The sequence below is a fragment of the Cervus elaphus genome, chromosome 19, assembly GCF_910594005.1.
Source record: "Cervus elaphus chromosome 19, mCerEla1.1, whole genome shotgun sequence".
NCBI lineage: Eukaryota > Metazoa > Chordata > Mammalia > Artiodactyla > Cervidae > Cervus > Cervus elaphus.
The window spans coordinates 59,222,402-59,239,644 of NC_057833.1; the positions used below are offsets into that span (position 1 = coordinate 59,222,402).

The 17,243-nt window shown below is 42.2% G+C and overlaps 1 protein-coding gene across 43 annotated transcripts in view; it reads left to right on the top strand.

Annotated features, from left to right (window-relative positions):
- The window catches only part of ZBTB20 (zinc finger and BTB domain containing 20), an 848,937-nt gene that overhangs the window by 778,739 nt on the left and 52,955 nt on the right, over nucleotides 1-17,243 (top strand). For 40 of the 43 annotated variants that reach the window (XM_043874099.1, XM_043874083.1, XM_043874098.1 and 37 more), the window contains one exon: nucleotides 11,784-11,884. The exons of 2 other annotated variants lie outside the window; for them this stretch is intronic. The gene's annotated coding sequence lies outside the window, so the exon portion shown is untranslated. Of the gene's footprint in view, nucleotides 1-5,811; nucleotides 6,594-11,783; nucleotides 11,885-17,243 lie in introns of those variants that run through there. One more of the 43 variants, XM_043874121.1, reaches the window with a different exon arrangement.

The window sequence follows — 17,243 nt, forward strand, 5'->3', positions numbered from 1 at the left end:
CTCTGGTATAGCTTATCCCCAGACCTGAGTGGAAGTGAACTGGCTGTATGTGTGGACACACACAGAGGCTCTTCCCTAATCCCTCCAGTGGCCATTCTTTGAGACTATGTTGGTTCCATAGTTCATAGAATGCAAAGCACTTCAGTGTACATCAGCTTATTTTAGCTCACAACTTTGGGAGATAGGCCACACACACATTATTAATCAATATCATTTTACAGGTGAAAGATTTCATGGCTAAGGAGGCAATTATGTCATTCATTGTTTCCTCATTCATGATTTTATAAGACTCAGAAAGAAAAGTTAGTGACTTGACCAAGATCACGCAGCTAGTATTTATCAGATCCAGGAAGACAAGGTATTTCTGATTCCCCACCTCGTGCTCTACTTCTCAGATTCGCCACAAAGCTTGTTGGCAGCCATGGACACTTTGGGTGATAAAAGAGGATTTTCTGCTGAAAATCACGTTTTTTAGATTAAACTCTACTGCTCATTAGCTGGGCAACTTTACCCTCCCTCCCCAGCCCCAGTCTTCTTCTCATCTATGTAAACTCATGGTGGGGAGAATTCACTTTTAAAAAGTGTCCATGGAAGTACCACATAAGCTTTGATGTGTCTAACTCAATGCAAAGATTGCCAATAGTATCTCCTTGTCTCTACCATGAGTGACAACAGGAGAAAGATGTAGAGATCTCAGATTTCACGTAGAATATAAAAGTTAACTATTTTTACCACAAAGAGAAGAAATTAAGATACTGTACTGCAGAAAATGCCCATGGTTCTCAGATGGCAGCAACCTTGACCTGGTGGCCTAGGACACATTCAAAAGTCAGGTCACCCTTCATTTTCACTCTCAAATGTGTAAATTGTTCAGAACGGCAACTCTGGACAGGGGCATGACAGGAAAATAGCTAAGCCATTTAGCTTCACCAACCCAGTAATCTCCCACAATAAAAATTCCAGTTTTAAAAATGCTTATTATTGATTATTGCTACTAATACTCTCATACATTGTTATGAATTTTAATGAAGGACCAACACAGAATTTTCTATTATAGCATTTTTTACCTTTATCCTACTATTTTCATACATTATATAATACAGTCTGTACCTATTTTGAAGTAAGCCTAAGTAAAACATTCTCGTTTATAGTTTTTAATTAGATCTTTGGTTTGCATACCACTTTTTATCCAGAAAGATAGCAAAATATTTCACAAGCTGTACCTTAATGAAATGCATTTTCTCCTCTACCAAAATGTGAAAATCATAAGTTGCTGCAGTTTTAAGGGAGAAAGATATACTCTGTTTCTCTCATAATCAAACTCCCTGACTAGGCATCAAGAGAACAAATTTCTAGTCCTAGCCTCACTGCAAGCTCACTATTAGGGAATCCATTAAGTCTTAACTTCAGATAACATCTAATTTGAAAAACTCAAAGCTTAATATCTGGTTATTGCAGACCTACCTGAGGCTTAAAACCTGCTCAGTAGCCCATGTGATGGGGCAGTAAAGGAGCTTTATGGGAATGAGCCAGTTCATTGGGGCTACATGTTGTGCTGGTGGCAGCCAGATTGTCTTGACGTCTTCAGTGCAATGTGTCTTGAGACTGACCCGAAGAATTAGAGATGGGAAGCCACCTGGAAGGCAGGAGCACGTTTGGTCCATTGTCGTCTTGCTAGTGATTACCACCCTGCAGAATGGCATACTCTGGATTCCAGCGCTGAAACAAGGAGCAGTGATAATCCTCTCATGAGACTGACTTCCTTCTGTAGAAAAAAGAGGCTTGTTTTTACCATCTAGATACCATCATACAATGATTGTGAATAATGATTGCATCACTGGTAGAGAGGCATTTGTTCCACTGGTTTTGGATTATTTTAGCTTTCTCTTTATTTGCTGTCAATTAATGCATAGTCTCATCTTTACCTTAAGGACAGAGCTGCCTTTGCTCTTCTAGATCTGGTTTTCATCTCCCCAAAGCATACAGGTTTCTATTTATGGAGGTGATAATGGCAATAGTGAATGGTGCTTCTTCCCCACAAGGTGGTGGTATACTCACCTGGGCCTTTAGCATATTAAATTGTCTCCATAGCTGCGGAAATCAAGTATTTACCTAACATACCCCAGTGTTAACTATTTCTGTTCCTGACTACTATTAATATGATTATAACCCCCTAGTATTGCAACAAAGGGTGACCCTGGGTGCTGGAATTTTTGTGATGTGTAAACCAAGGTCCATGTCCTGGAGAATTTGCATTCTTACCAAGTGATAGAGGAAACAGGGGTTAAACTATAACCATTTACCTAAGTGTTATTGTACGAGTAGCAGAGGTCAACATGGGCTGAAGCAGTTTTCATAAGATACATGATTTGATATAGGCCTTGAAGGAAGGGAAGGTCTAGATGAGAAAAAGATCATAGAGGCTTTGCCAATAGCCAAAATGGTATGTTCAGGGGCTCAGAGATACAAACGTGCTTAGTCTTTCTGACATTCTGCAAGTTAACTAGGTTAAACCAAATCGAGTATTGAAGGAAAGGAAATCTGAGAGGACTTATTTGATATAGATTCAGTGAACTAACATACCCAGGCTAATGAGTTTAGAACCAGGAGAAATCTACTAAAGCATCTTTTCTCTAAGCATATTCTGAAGTTACTAAATATGCCATTAGAAAAACTGGGGAATAAGGGGTGGGTCTGTAATCCTATAAGTTTGGACAATGTGCATTTTGAGTTTATAAGAGAGGCATATAGTATTCAGTGTTTCCTGTATTTGTTTGACTAAAGGACTTTTTTGAGGTTCATTTGAAGTTCTAGTGTTCTATAAAACTCACTTTGAGATACACCACCTGAAAAGATTTTGAAGGGCAAGAGCAGATGACAGAGAAAAACATTATATTTTATGATCAATTTAGTACTGTTGTGAGTGAATATGTCTTTAAGTACAGAGGAAAATACCAATGATGGAACCAAATGAGTGAGTGAAAGTTGCTCAGTCGTGTCCAACTGTTTTGCAACCCCATGGACTGTAGCCCACCAGGCTCCTCTGTGTATGGGAATTCCTAGGCAGAATACTAGAGTGGGTTGCCATTGCTTTCTCCAGGGGATCTTCCTGACCCAGGAATTGAACCAGTGTCTCCTGCATTGAAGGCAGATTCTGAGCTACCAGGGAAGCCCAAAGGGAAGGAGAGGATAACCTCCAAGATAGGAGGAGATTGTAGAAAAAGGTATCGATATATCTTAAGGAAACAACATGAGAAAACTTCAGATATATTGGAGATGGAGATGAGCGCTTGTGAGCTTACCACACTAGATCGTCTATTTCCTCTTACTAATGTAGGAGGCAAGATCATCAACTGAAAAAGAGAAAGAAGAATGAGACTTGATAAAGTAAAACATATGAGGAAAAACTACTGTAGGCTTGTACTTAGAAGCAACACTAAGCAGGAGTGAGGTTACAGATGGTATGCAGATGTAGAGTTTTGAACTAAGAGTGGCAGGGAATGGTGAGTGGTGATACGGATTCGTGATTGAATAACATAAGAAGAAGCCCTGTACATAGAAAATTGGGGGAGCAAGGAAATCTGGAGAGTTACTGAGAATAGTGTTGAAATGGTTGATCCTGGGGTAAGGTCAGAATGAACAGACATTTAGTGAAGTCAGCAAGAGCCTACTAATGGACCAGGTGAAAAGTGAAGTTTCTTTAGGCATTAAGGAAGGGAAGTTCTCAAGCTAAGGCTGGAACATTTGAGATCAAATGGGAGGCCTCAGAAGAATAATTTGGAATGAGAATGAGGGCCAAAAAGTAGCTAGAAAAATGATGATAAAGATTTGTTGAACAAAACATGGTAATGGGTTTGGATTGATGTAGTAATCAAAGTAAGGAAGGAAAACATAAATCAAGTAGAGAAGGTTTTGGAAAAGGTTAAAAAAAGATTTAAGGTGGCAATAGTGGACCATGATGGAGAATCTAATACCATAAGTCTATGATGGGGACCTCAAATGAACAGCAGTGGAATGAAAGCAGGAGAGCAGCTGTTTAGCAATCACAAGCTTGGTGTAGGTTAAGCCCCAGAGCACTGTGCTTAAAATCTGGCCCTAGAGCCCTGCTTTGCTACCCTCTAGCATCATGATCTATGGCAAAAAAACTTCACCTTTCTTAAACATCAGTTTCCTCATGAGTAAAATCAGAAAATTCCCACATCCGAAGAGTGAGTGTAAGAGATAAGTTGTTGTCCAACTCTTTGCAACCTCATGGACACCAGGCTTTCCTGTCCATCACCATCTCCACCAGCTTGCTCAAACTCATGTCCATTGAGTTGGTGATGCCATCCAATCATCTCATCCTCTGTCGTCCCCTTCTCCTCCTGCCTTCAATCTTTCCCAGCATCAGGGTCTTTTCTAATGAGTCAGCTCTTCGCATCAGGTGGCCAGAGTGTTGGAGCTTCAGCTTCAGCACCAGTCCTTCCAATGAATATTCAGGATTGATTTCCTTTAGGATTGACTGATTTGATTTCCTTGCAGTCCAAGGGACTCTCAAGAGTCTTCTCCAATACCACAGTTCAAAAGCATCAATTTTTTGGCCCTCAGCCTTCTTTATGGTCCAAAGGATAAGTTAAATAATATATTAAAAGTGCCAAGCACAAGACCTGCTGCACAGTAAGCATTTTATAATGGTAGCCACACTACTATAGAGGCTAAAGGAGCAGGGAGAAGAAAGGGGTTTTTGCTTTGGGGACAGTGACAGTATCTTCTTTCAGGTAATGCCATTTTGATGTTTCTCCATTTAGACACAATGCAATGATTATTCCAGAAAATACACTCAGTGCAAGGGGCAAAATGTAGATAACTCTGATATAACACCAAGTCATGTGCTGCACCATATATTGTTCTCATGTTGGAATCCACGTTACGGAGTTTAAAGTGACCTTATCACTAGGTCCTGTGGCAGGCTTTCTGGACCAGAAGATTCCAGTATCTCATGATTTAGAAAAGGGGTTTCCATCACAAGTATTCATTAAAACCAGAAAAAGTATTATCATATGTATAAACATTTACAAACATGTTTATATGCATATGTATATATCCCTAAAATCTCTTATTTTAAAAACAAAAATCAACTTTACTTAACAGCACTAAGGTTCCTAGATGAGCAGCTCTTATTAACAGAGTTTGTGAGTTGTCAAAGAGGAATCAACGTCTCTGTAGAGAAAATTAACACAAATTTAAAGGGACAGATAGTGGGACCTTCTATTGTCAGGGCTATCCTAGGAGTCTTCAGGCCATCAGTGATGCTTCTTCTGGACATGGGTATTAACTAGTGGTTAATTGAGGAACCAGACACGACTGAGCGACTGAACTGAACTGACTGAATTAAGGAGCTAAATTTTTTTAAGTAAAACATTTCCTATAGCATCACAAAGCTGAAGAGAGGGTTCCTGATTAGTTTTTCTGGTTATGATACCTCCAGCACCTTATTCATTAAATGGTTTTCTCATCAGTTTCCAAAAAGGTGAGATTGGTGACACAGACTTGGGAATTCCTTTCAGGTAATTAGTTTAAAAGTTAAAAGTCAAACGGATTTCTTTAACAAGTTTAATGGTTTAACAGGTGGATAAGCCACTTAATTCCCCCATCTTTCATCTCAGGGGACTATTAGAGTTTTAAGGGGTTTCCCTGGTGGCTCAGCTGGTAAAGAATCCACCTGCAGTGCGGGAGACCTGGGTTCGATCCCTGGGTTGGGAAAATCCCCCAGAGAAGGGAAAGGCTACCCACTCCAGGATTCTGGCCTGGAGAATTCCATGGTCTGTATAGTCCATGGGGTAGCAAAAAGTCGGACACAACTGAACAACTTCCACTTTCAGAGTTTTAAAGGACTTTAAAAATCATAAAATCTTTTTCTTGCAGAGGAAAAAGCTGAGCCACTTAGAGGTTAAATGACTCATCCAAGATCACGTGTCTATGATTTTACTTTCTCTTTTCTTATTCTTACTCCTTTTACCTCTCTCCTTTTCCCTCTCACCAATATTCTCTGCCCCCACAACCACCTTTCTGCTGATTATTTCTTGAATTTACCCTTGCCTTATGAAATTTTCTGTGCCTCAAATGAGGAGCTAGTGGGTCTTTGCCAATTAGTAACCCCTCGCCACTAATTCACCACTACATTTGGGGCGAAGAAAGGAGGGAAGTGGAACAATTTTAAATTTACTGTGATCTTTGAGACAGCTCTATCTACACCTGAGAATTGCTGTTAGACAATTAAGGTTAGTAAAGCTCATTGAATTTCTCAGAGGAAAGGTGTTATTTGAATTATTACCAGATAATTATTGTTAAAAATAACAATAATGTAAAAAATAGGAGCTTTACATGTTAGAGACATTATCATTTTAATTTCCAGTTGGGGGGAGGAAAGCCCTGAGGGATCCAGAAACTTTTTTTTTCCCCATAATGTGCTCTCTGCCAGAAACTGTGAATTCTGCCTGATGTCCGATGACTTGACAAACTGGCCCTGAATCAGAAGCTAGTCGTGTCGTGTGAACTGGTAGCCAAGTTTTTCAGCTTGAGTTGCTCCTTTGAAAATGACCCTCAGTAGAAAGGTGAGTGTCAGACATAGGACCTGTGGTACCCAGATTGAAGTCATCAGCATCACCTGGGAGCTTGTAGAAATGTAGAATCACAGTCTCCATCCCAGACACGCTGAATCAGAAATCCTGGGTGATTCATTTGTTCATCAGCATTTGAGAAAACCAGTATAAAGCTTCCTCATCTTCAAATAGAAAAGAGCTAGGAAGGAGTTATTGTTTCTGAACTCTTTCAGAAACAATAACTCCTTCCTAGAGAGATCTCACCTGAGATCTATGCTCCCAGTGCTTTCAGTGCCTCTGAACCATCATGGAAACAACATAAACCTCTGTCTTGTGCTGAAATCACAGTGGGAACTAGAAATGAGCTCATACTGTGTTGGAGCAGTTGTTGTATAATGAAAAGAGCACAGATTTAGAGTCAGTAAGATGTGGGTTTAAATTCTGGCCTCACACTACCCACAGCTTCCTAATCTTAGGGTAGTTGATTGAGGACTCTGGGTCTCACTTTTCCACATTTATAAAATGGGTATATTAACACCTGCATCACGGCATTGCTGTAAGGATTGAATAAGAATAGATTTATACATAAAAATTCCTCATACACTCCCTAACAACATTTAAACATCTAACAAATTATTGTTACTATTTTTTTGTAAGCTTTTGTCATAGAAGCCCCATCTGTCATTTTAGAATTATTTGATATGGAAATGGTCATACTGAAATGAGACCTCCACAGAAAGTTCCTCACAGCAGTCTGTGGCGGCATGTTATATAACAGCTCTGCTCTCTAAGGGCTTCAGGACAGATCTGCAGAGCCATCAACAATACAGCAGTCTGGAATGGAAATGATCCACTGTCTCCTCTGCCTCTGACACCATCTAGAACCTTGCCAGCTGGGCTCCCAGAGAAGATTATTTTTTACAGCGATGATGTAAGAGGCAGAGAGAACAGCTGGATTTCCAGATTCTAGGGGAAATATAAGACCCCAGCAGCCTCTTACCTTTTGACTTAAAAACTGAGTACATTGGATATGGATGCCATTGGAAAAGGATAAATATGAAACCTCATGTAGTCAATTTCCCTGAGTCTTTTTTAGAACATCACTACTCCTTAAGCAATAGAACATGACACACCATGCAGTAGTTCTAATTAAAAACCTTCGGGTGTATGCTGTGGCAAGAGGGGAAATAAGAAGGAGAGAGGTGACAATTTGCCCAAAAAGGAAAGGAAAATCATAGCAAGAGGCTGTGGAGCTGATAAGAGGAGTTTGATTAAAGGACAGAAAATTATGTCTCCATTTAATTATAATATGCACAATTTAAATCAAATGTTAGACATATTTAAAATGTACACTTACATAATTACACAATGGATGTGTATGCTTCCAGGTAATTTTTCATTGCAATGTACTAGACACATTGACAAGTGATTTCCTCTATCATTTTAATATAGTTGCCAAGGAAGAAAAGAGAAGGAAGCTCTGTCTGTTGATAATCTATCCAGCCATGTGATGATTTAGTAAGAACTGTGAGGAGCTCTTGAACCCAATTTACTGTGTATATGGCTCCTGGGGTGTTACTATATAGTGGATCTCTCAGTACATCACATAGCTCCACCATATTGGCCAAGAGAATATGATAACCAGTACCAAGTTTTCCTCTGGGATTAACAGTGAGTAACATGAGTAACATGCTCACTTGGGAGAGGCAGATGAAGTTTTATAGGACTAGTGGCTAGTGCTTGAGAACTGAGTTCTTCTGGACACATAAAAACTACTGAGATCCCCTGGAAAAGTCTGTTTTCCTCACTTAGGGAAACACTGCTATCCCCAAATGTTTTCGTGGGCTTTACATCATCAGGTGAAAGAAAATGATTCTGTTTGAGTATGAGGATAGAGAGGAGGTTAAACAGTTAATATTTCTTCTACCACAAGAGAAGATTAAGGGACAAAAATTAGAACAGTCTTGGGAGCAGTCACTATCCTTTTCTACAAGGAGATCGGAGTATATAATGAAAGGAAAACAAGAAAACATTTAAACAAACCTATAGGATAAAAATTGGGCAAAGTTAGGTGGGAAAAGATTTATTGGTGTGGCATAATAGCAGGATTGCCAGTAGCTTATGAGTCTGTAAAAAGATGAATTTAACCGTAGAATTACCACAGCCTGTTCTCACCTAGAACTTCAGCTGATTGCACTGCTTTTTCAAAGCATGAGAAATTTCTTCATTCTGCTTTTGCACTGAGTTGATCACTCCAGTGGTATTTGTAATATTGTCACAAATGTTTCTGCTTGTATTATTAGAGAGATTTGCTCCCTTGTTCTTTAAATCCACCCTCATTTTTAAAACACTTAACTATAAAAAGGCATTTATTAGTTTGGTTTATTAAAGTAAGGGAAACAAAATTCTTCATTTTGTGGAACCCAGTGTATCCTTGCAGACTATGCACCCCAACCCATCACTGTCTCTGTCTGGTCACTGCTGATGGTCTGCTGGGCCTACTGGTTCTGAGCAAGCACTGGTAGGTATTTAGAGATGTGTGACTTTTTCTATCAGTTGTCTTTACTCAGCCACTAGCAAGGATGTGGCCTTGAGCAACTCAGTTCCCTTGATCTCCTCATCTGAAAAATGAGGGTTTGGAGTAGATGAGCTTCAAGGTCTTTCCAGTTCAGTCTCAGCTTCCATGACTCTAAGAAAGCATCTTTATTCCTTTTAAATTTGGATCAGCAGATCACCGCCGAGCACTAAGCTGTGTGCAAGGCATTGCGCACAATGGGGTAGCAGAAAGTGAAAATGGTCTCTGCCTTCAAGAAGCTTAAGCAGGAAGAAATATTGCACAAATAAATATTAGAGTCCATAGGACATGTAAGGGCTTTCCTGATGGCCTAGACTATAAAGAATCCAACTGCAATGCCAGAGACCTGTGTTTGACCCCTGGGTCAGGAAGATCCCCTGGAGGAGGAAATGGCAACCCACTTCAGTATTTTTGCCTGGAGAATTCCATGGACAGAGAAACCTGGTGGTCTACAGTCCATGGGGACACAAAGAGTCAGACACAACTAAGCAACTAATGCTTTCTTTTCCTTTTTCATAGAATGTGCAAACGGAACGGTGCAAAAAGTTCTTTAGGATTCAAGAAAGGGCACTTTCCTTTGGGAAATGACTTATAAGTGAGATGGTATTTGGATTGCCCTTAAGGAAGCTCTATGCATATGTTATGAAAAGGGAGGAAAGATCATGACCCTGATGGGAAGGAATGGAACTTCTGCAATGTAGAATGGACTATAGAAAAAAAAGAGAAGGAAATTAGAATGGGGCTATACTGTAGAAACTTAAATGCCAAGCTGAGAAGTCTGCATTTAATCCAGCAAAGAGCAAAAGAATGATGTATTTAGAATTGTACTTCAGAACAGTAAATTCATTGCTGATATGAAGAATGAACAAGAGGTAAAGAGGATCTGGAGGAAGGGAAGCCAAGTAGGAGGCACTCACAGACGTCCAGGCAACAGGTGGTAAAGGGATAAAAAGTGAGTATTGATTCATAGCCTAAGTAAAAACCACAGGACTTGGCAGCTTATTGCGTATGGGAAATGAAAGAAAAGGGGGAATTAAACAAGACTCCTCAATTGTAGGTACAAGTAACTGGAGGGAAATGGTACCAATAGCAGGAAATGGGAAGACTAGAGAAGGCACTTATTTTGAGGGAAAAGCAATGAATTCTGCTTGTAACTTTCTGAGTTAGAAGTGCCTGTGCAGTGTATGATGGAGATGTGAGCTTCTCAAAGTTAGAGGCCGCATCTTATTCATCTTTTCCAGGTGCCTAATAGAGTCTATGTAAACAGTGAATGAATGAACAAACAAGCAAATGAATCAATGAACCAATAACCAGCAGTTATTTAGAATATGTGTCTGGAGCTCTGTAGACAAGTGAGAACTAAAGATAGCCATGTGAAGAAGTGATTGTTGAGGCCATGGAGGGTGGGTGTGTAGGCAAAGCTTGTGAAGAGTAGCCTGAGGTATGTCTGCATTTGGGGAAAGAGAAGAGGCCAAGGAAGGAAGCAGAAGAGAGAACTGAGAGCAGGAGCGAAGTCAGGATGGTGCCATATCCTGATGAGAAGGGAGGAGAGCTTCCGGAATAAAGTGGTCATCAGGCCCAGGTGACCAAAGGGCCAAGGCCTGGGGAAAAGACCTCTGGGTATGTCTCTGAGACAGATGGGAGTCCATTCTGTAACCCCTGAGGTTGCACTCCTCAGGGTTAGAGGATGCGGCAGGAAACAGACTGCAGTGAAGGGTGGCAAGAAGGCAAGAGGTCAGAAACATGTTCGGGTCAGTGGGCATCTGTAAGACAAGCAAGAATCTTGGAGCGACAAAGAGGGAGAGACTTAGGGGAAATGAGCATTGGAAGAGTCAGCTGTGGCCAGGTGGAGGGGCACCACCCCCACTTCCCCTCCCTGGGGTTCCGTAACCTCCAGAATCTGATACCTGATGGTCTGAGATGGAGCTGATATAATAATAATAGAAATAAAGGAGTGTTAGAAAGTGTTAGTCGCTCAGTCGTGTCCAACTCTTTGCGACCCCATAGACTGTAGCCCGCCAGGCGCCTCCATTCATGGGATTTTCCAGGCAAGAATACTGGTATGGGTTGCCATTTCCCTCTCCAGGGGATCTTCCAGACCCAGGGATTGAACCCAGGTCTCCTGCATTGCTGTCAGACTCTTTACCGTCTGAGCCATCAGGGAAGCCCAGAAATAAAAATAAATAGAAATAAAGTGAGCAATAAATGTGATACACTTGAATCATCCTGAAATCATCCCCCTCCCCACCCCCCCACCCACCCCCGGTCCGTGGGAAAATTGTCTTCCACAAAACTGGTCCCTGGTGCCAAAAGGTTGGGACCACTACTCTGCCCTCACCCTCAGCTCCAACTTAGGACCAACGTCAGCTCCAACGTCAGCTCCATCAGCTCCACCTGTGCTGGTTGGTGCTATCGACGTTCTCACACCACACAGGCAGTTGGGTAGAAATGCTGCAAATGGGGCCTAGACAACACCGTCTCCATCTCCCTCCCCAGACTTGCCAGGTCTCTGGTGCAAAATGCGGAACCAGACTTTCAACCAAGTCCCAGGGCTCTCTCAGAACTAGTGATCTCCATCCCCTCCTCCTTTGACAGCCTTATTTTTGTTTGTCTCTTGTCTGATCCAGATGCAGCCACTCTGTGTTCCCTGCCCCAATGAACAGCTGCACTAGGCCCAAGCCTTGGAGTGATTTACCTGAAGAGTGACACCATTTATTTGAAAACTACTGTGAGTACATTATGCCGCCAATGAAAGGCTTTTCAGTTCACTTTGTTTAATTTTTAAAAAAGCACTCACAATTGTAAGAGCAGATGAAATTTTAGATGGCTTCATCTCTTGGATGCAGTGAGGTAACCAGACTCAGTCCTGAGGTGCCCACACTGGTTCTCGGCTTCCAGCCTGCAGTGTGAGCCCTGGGCAGCATCGCACCCGCTTCCCAGGGGACTGGGCTGAGCTACACGCACTTTGCAGGGACCGGTGCTGTTCTGCTGAGTCATCTGTGCCTCGGCCTGAATCTGTGGCAGCTCCAGTCCTCTCTGTTTGCCTCTCATTGCCCTTCCGTGCTGCTCTGTTGAATCTTGCTGCAGCTTGTCATTTCATGCTGCCCTGGTCACATTTGTGAGCCAGCTTTCTGTGCCCATGGCCACCTGTGATGTAGCTGCCTCTCTGTGCCCCCATGCTGTAGTCTCCTTGCTACCCAAGGGGCCAAAACCCACCCTTGTGTCTGTGGGCTCCTTCAGCCACACTCTAAACCATTGTGCCCAGTTCAGCTCTACCCTCAGGATGCAAGGCTCAGGGTACTCGACTGAGTTCCCTTCAAGTCAGACATTTACGTAGGAGAAGTAGGACCCTTGCAAGTCAAGTTGAAGAAGTAATTTGGGGTAGGAGCTGGACGACAGGAAATACTGATGAAAGAGTGACATCAAGTTTTGATTAATCACTGCTAGAAGTAACAGATAAGTATATGCCTTCTTTCACTATAAAAGCCAGAACTTTAAATTATTTAGAGGCTATGCATGCAAAATAATTATACATTTTAAAACAAAAACTCATGCTGGTTGTTGTACTTGCTCATTTTCCTGTATGGTGTGAGGCAGGTAATGGGGTGGTGTTTTACAGACATCTCTGTTACTGGAAAATGCTAAACCTAGGAAACTGACATCCCTCCCAGGCTTTTCAGGTAGGATTTTCACATTCATATCCTCTATATCTTTAGCTACTCTGGGCATAAATCAAACCCAAAGAGGAGGAAGTCAGGGTTTTGTATTGTTTTGTTTTGCATTGCTTTCTACCTTTAATGCTGTCAGTCACCTGGATTGTAATTGGTGGTGGTGGATGTGTAGGTGAGAGTCAGGCCTGCCTGGCCAGAATGGAGACAGGAACTGCCAGACTGATCCACAGGACTAATGGGCTGGAGGGACTGGGGACTAAAGACATGACAAAAGGTCAAAAATAGAGTGTCCTCATTCTGTACCCATGTGAGCAGCTTGCTTGTGTAAACACCGTCATCCTTAAGTTCAAGCGAAAGAATGCCTTAGAAATCCCCACATCCGGACAGCTTTCCAAGTTTGTTTCCATCACAGAGTACAGTACTGCAAACACAAGGGTACAGCTGGTTTCATAGTCTCAGCCTGGTTTATCCTTTGGGATGGAAAAGATTCTGGATTCAATCCAGAATCAGGACAGAAATTGGGACCTAAGATTTCCTAAAAATGTCTGGGAAGCCCACAAGGGAGCCTCTGTGCCGAACACCAGTGCCTGTATTCATGATTTGTGGGACCTTGAGGATGGAAACGTTGGGTTCTAATTCTTTCAGCCTTTGCTTTTCAGAAGCTCAGCTTCCTCATATGTAAAAGAGAAATAATAATAAAACTTACAGAGACTTGCTTGGTGCAAAACCTTCATTCAATAAGGTGAATATGGTATAAACATTGCTCAAATGCTCAATTGTGTCTGACTCTTTGTGAGCCCATGGGCTGTAGTCCTCCAGGCTCCTCTGTCCAAAGAATTCTCCCAGCAAGAATACGGGCAACCCACATTTGCCATTTCCTCCTCCAGGGTATCTTCCCGACCCAGGGATCGAACCCACATCTCTTAAGCCTCCTCCATTGGCAGGCTGATTCTATACCAACTAGCACCACCTGGGAAACCCAGTATGGTATAAAAATGTGTTCTAATTACAAGTGAATCCCTCTCTATGGGTTTACAATCCCCAGGTGAAGTCTCAAGGCTTGAAGGGTGAGTAGGGAGGAGGTAAGTGTTAGATTTTAAAACCTACCTACTCCCATAACACCTGTGCAACCAGGCTTAGCAACCTGCCTGGATTGTTGCAATGACTAAATGAGATAATGTATGTGTGGTGTCTGGCGCGGCAGATGTGAGTATATTTATTCAGTCAACTAAAATTTACTGGGTATTTGCCAAGTGCCAGGCACTGTTCTAGGAACCAAAAGTATGGCAGCAAATAGAACAAACCTAAATCCCTGCTCTCACAGCTCACAGGGAGCTCCCTGCTCTGATGTTCAGTTTTCTTCCTCCATAAATTGCAAATAGACAAAATAGGCACTTGAACACTAAGAGAGAATTGCTTTCATTTTATTTGCTGTCTTTCCTTCTGGAAAGTATAATGGGAGAAAAGGTAAAGGATATGGAGAGGGGAGAAATAGTATCCTAATTCATCCCTCCCTCACCTCTGACACACATGCAAAACCATAGAACATTCCCTGCCCTGATACATGGCCCAGGAGACTGACGTTTCCAGATTATGACACCCAGGCTGCCTTTTTCTCTGGCTACCTTTTAATTTGGCCAAAAGGAGTTAAAAGATGCTTGCTCCTTGGAAGAAAAGCTATGACAAATCTAGACAGTATATTAAAAAGCAGAGACATCACTTTGCCGACAAAGGTCTATATAGTCAAAGCTATGGCTTTTCCAGTAGTCATGCACAGATGTGAGAGTTGGACCATGAAGAAGGCTGAGCACCAAAGAATTGATGCTTTTGAACTGTAGTGCTAGAGAAGACTGTTGAGAGTTCCTTGGACAGCAAGGAGTTCAAACCAGTAAATCCTAAAGAAAATCAACCCTGAATATTCATTGGAAGGACTAATGCTGAAGCTGAAGCTCCAGTAATTTGGTGCCTAATGCAAAGAGCTGACTCATAGAAAAGACTCTGATGCTGGAAAAGATTGAAGACAGGAGGAGAAGGGGGTAACAGAGGATGAGATGATTGGATGGCATCACTGACTCAATGGACATGAGCTTGAGCAAACTCCAGGAGATGGTGAAGGCATGCTGCAGTCCATGGGGTCACAAAGAGTCGGACACAACTGAACAACAACAACAAAAGGAGGCATTAGCAAGAGACAGGAGAGTAGGGTCAGGGTACTTCTCAGTCAGGCCCCTTCCCAACTCCAGTTCTGACTGGATGTGGGAAGCTCCATACTTTTCCTCACCCCCGCCCCGGTTTAGCAGTTTAAAGCTGAGATTAACAACCTCGCACTATTGCTAGTCCTTGGTGCATCACTTCCCTTGAGGGTCCTTTAACCTCCTCTGTACCTCAGTAGAGAGTCCTTTCATTAAACTCTCTTCAGTTAAAACCTTTCAGTATGCCATCTGTTTCTTGCCAAGATCCTGACTGATACAGTGAGGGAGAAATATACTGAAAAACATTGTAAATCAACCTTGCCAAGAAGGTTAAAAAAATTGAAAGAATAAAATATTTTAATCATGAAAACATCTCAAATGGATCTGAGAACATTAGACCAAGCGGTGAAAGGATAAACTGTAAGAAAACATGATAAGCTAGAGTGCCAAAGGTTGGTTTCAATGAATAGACCGTAGTGCTCAGGTTTGATGGGCTTCTCTAGGCCAAGTGTAGCTTGCTTGACCCCCAGCTTCAAGAGGAGCTAATGGTGTAGTAGCAGCAATGACAAACACATGAACAGAAAGAAGGTGTCAGGAGGGTGATACCGTAAAAAAAAAAAAAAAAAGTGTTGAAAAGGAGACTGCTTATCCTAGCATTCTTTCTGCCTTTGCTACAATTTTAATCCATTTGCCCCTGCCCAAATCTAGATATTTTAAAAGCTGACTAAGATAAAAGAATTGCCTCCTTCTAGCTGAAATGAAAACTGCAGAACCGACACTCTATGAAAGAGCTACCCTCCCAGGGCACTGACTGTGTGCCAGCGCTGTGCCCATCACTCAACAGGAATTATTTAACCTTCACATCAACTTCCCAGATGATGCTAGTGGTAAAGAACTCACCTGCTAATGCAGGAAACACAAGAGACCCAGGTTCAATCCCTGGGTTGGGAAGATCCCCTGGGGAAGGAAATGGCAACCCATTCCAGTATTCTTGCCTGGAGAATTGCATGGACAGAGGAGCCTGGCAGGCTATAGTCCACGGGGTCACAAAGAGACACGACTGAAACGACTTAGCATTGCATAACATAGCAGCCCTAGAATGTTTATTATTTCCATTTTACAGATGAGGAAATTGAGGCCCAGCAAGGCAGAGGAATCTGCCTCAGGTACACAGCTACTCGATGGTAGAGCTCAGTTCTACTGCCAGCCCCCACTGAGGTGGTTTGTTACCACCTCCCCTTTGCCCTCCTCCCCAAATACTGTACTAAGCCTCTTCCATGTATTATTGGGAAGCAGAATAAGGAAAAGATTACCACACCAAAAAGATGGGGGACAGGCAGGGCAGGGGTCAAAATTGTCATGAAACAGTGACTCAGTATTTATGAAAAAGGGGTTCTAATTCTCTTCCACCCAACCAGGCTGATGAGTGGAAGGCATGTTAATATGTAGGAGAGGGTGGGAGCCCAGTGAAGAGAGAAAATTGGTGAAGAGAACACTCTCCCTCAGCAGCCCCCGGAGACTGATGAGAGCGCACAGAGATAAAATATTTATTTTCCATATGTCGCAGAGAGCATTGCCATCGTTGTATGTGTGCAATATGTGCAAAGAAGTGTGAAATCTATACATCAAGTGCCACCGATCTAGTTAATTTCCATGCATTTAACATGCTTATTACCTACCATCTCCTCAATATGTTTTCATGTATATTTCTTGCCACATACAATATGGTCTAGTAAGGAAAGAGCCAACATCACCCACAACCTTACTCACTGCTATGTTTCAGCCCCAAACTTGTTGCCATGGCCAGCACAATGAGAGTTAAATACGAGTAGGTCCTGCTGGCCAGTTCAACCACCCGTCACCTTAAATCGCCTTTCCACTCCTCGAAGCAGCCTTTTTCTCATAACAGAAATGTTTGCTGTGGGGAGATGAAAATGTTTTTGTTCTCTTTGGACAATTGGGAGATAGTCAGCATGTCAGAACTGACCGTTGAAAGGCAGGTGCCTGTGGCCACACTTTTTTTTTTTAAAAGCAGAGCTCCACCAGTGTGGCGGGAGGAAGTGCACAATGATTGGTCTGTTTCTCTGTGGAAATGTTCAGGGTACACCCAGTTTTGCTTTGCATATATTTACGAAACATCTGCCCTTTTCTTGTTCTTCAGTCCTTCCCCCTCACCAGCCCCCTCTCCCCTTTCTCCCAGTTTCTCTCTTTGTTGTCGTTGGCT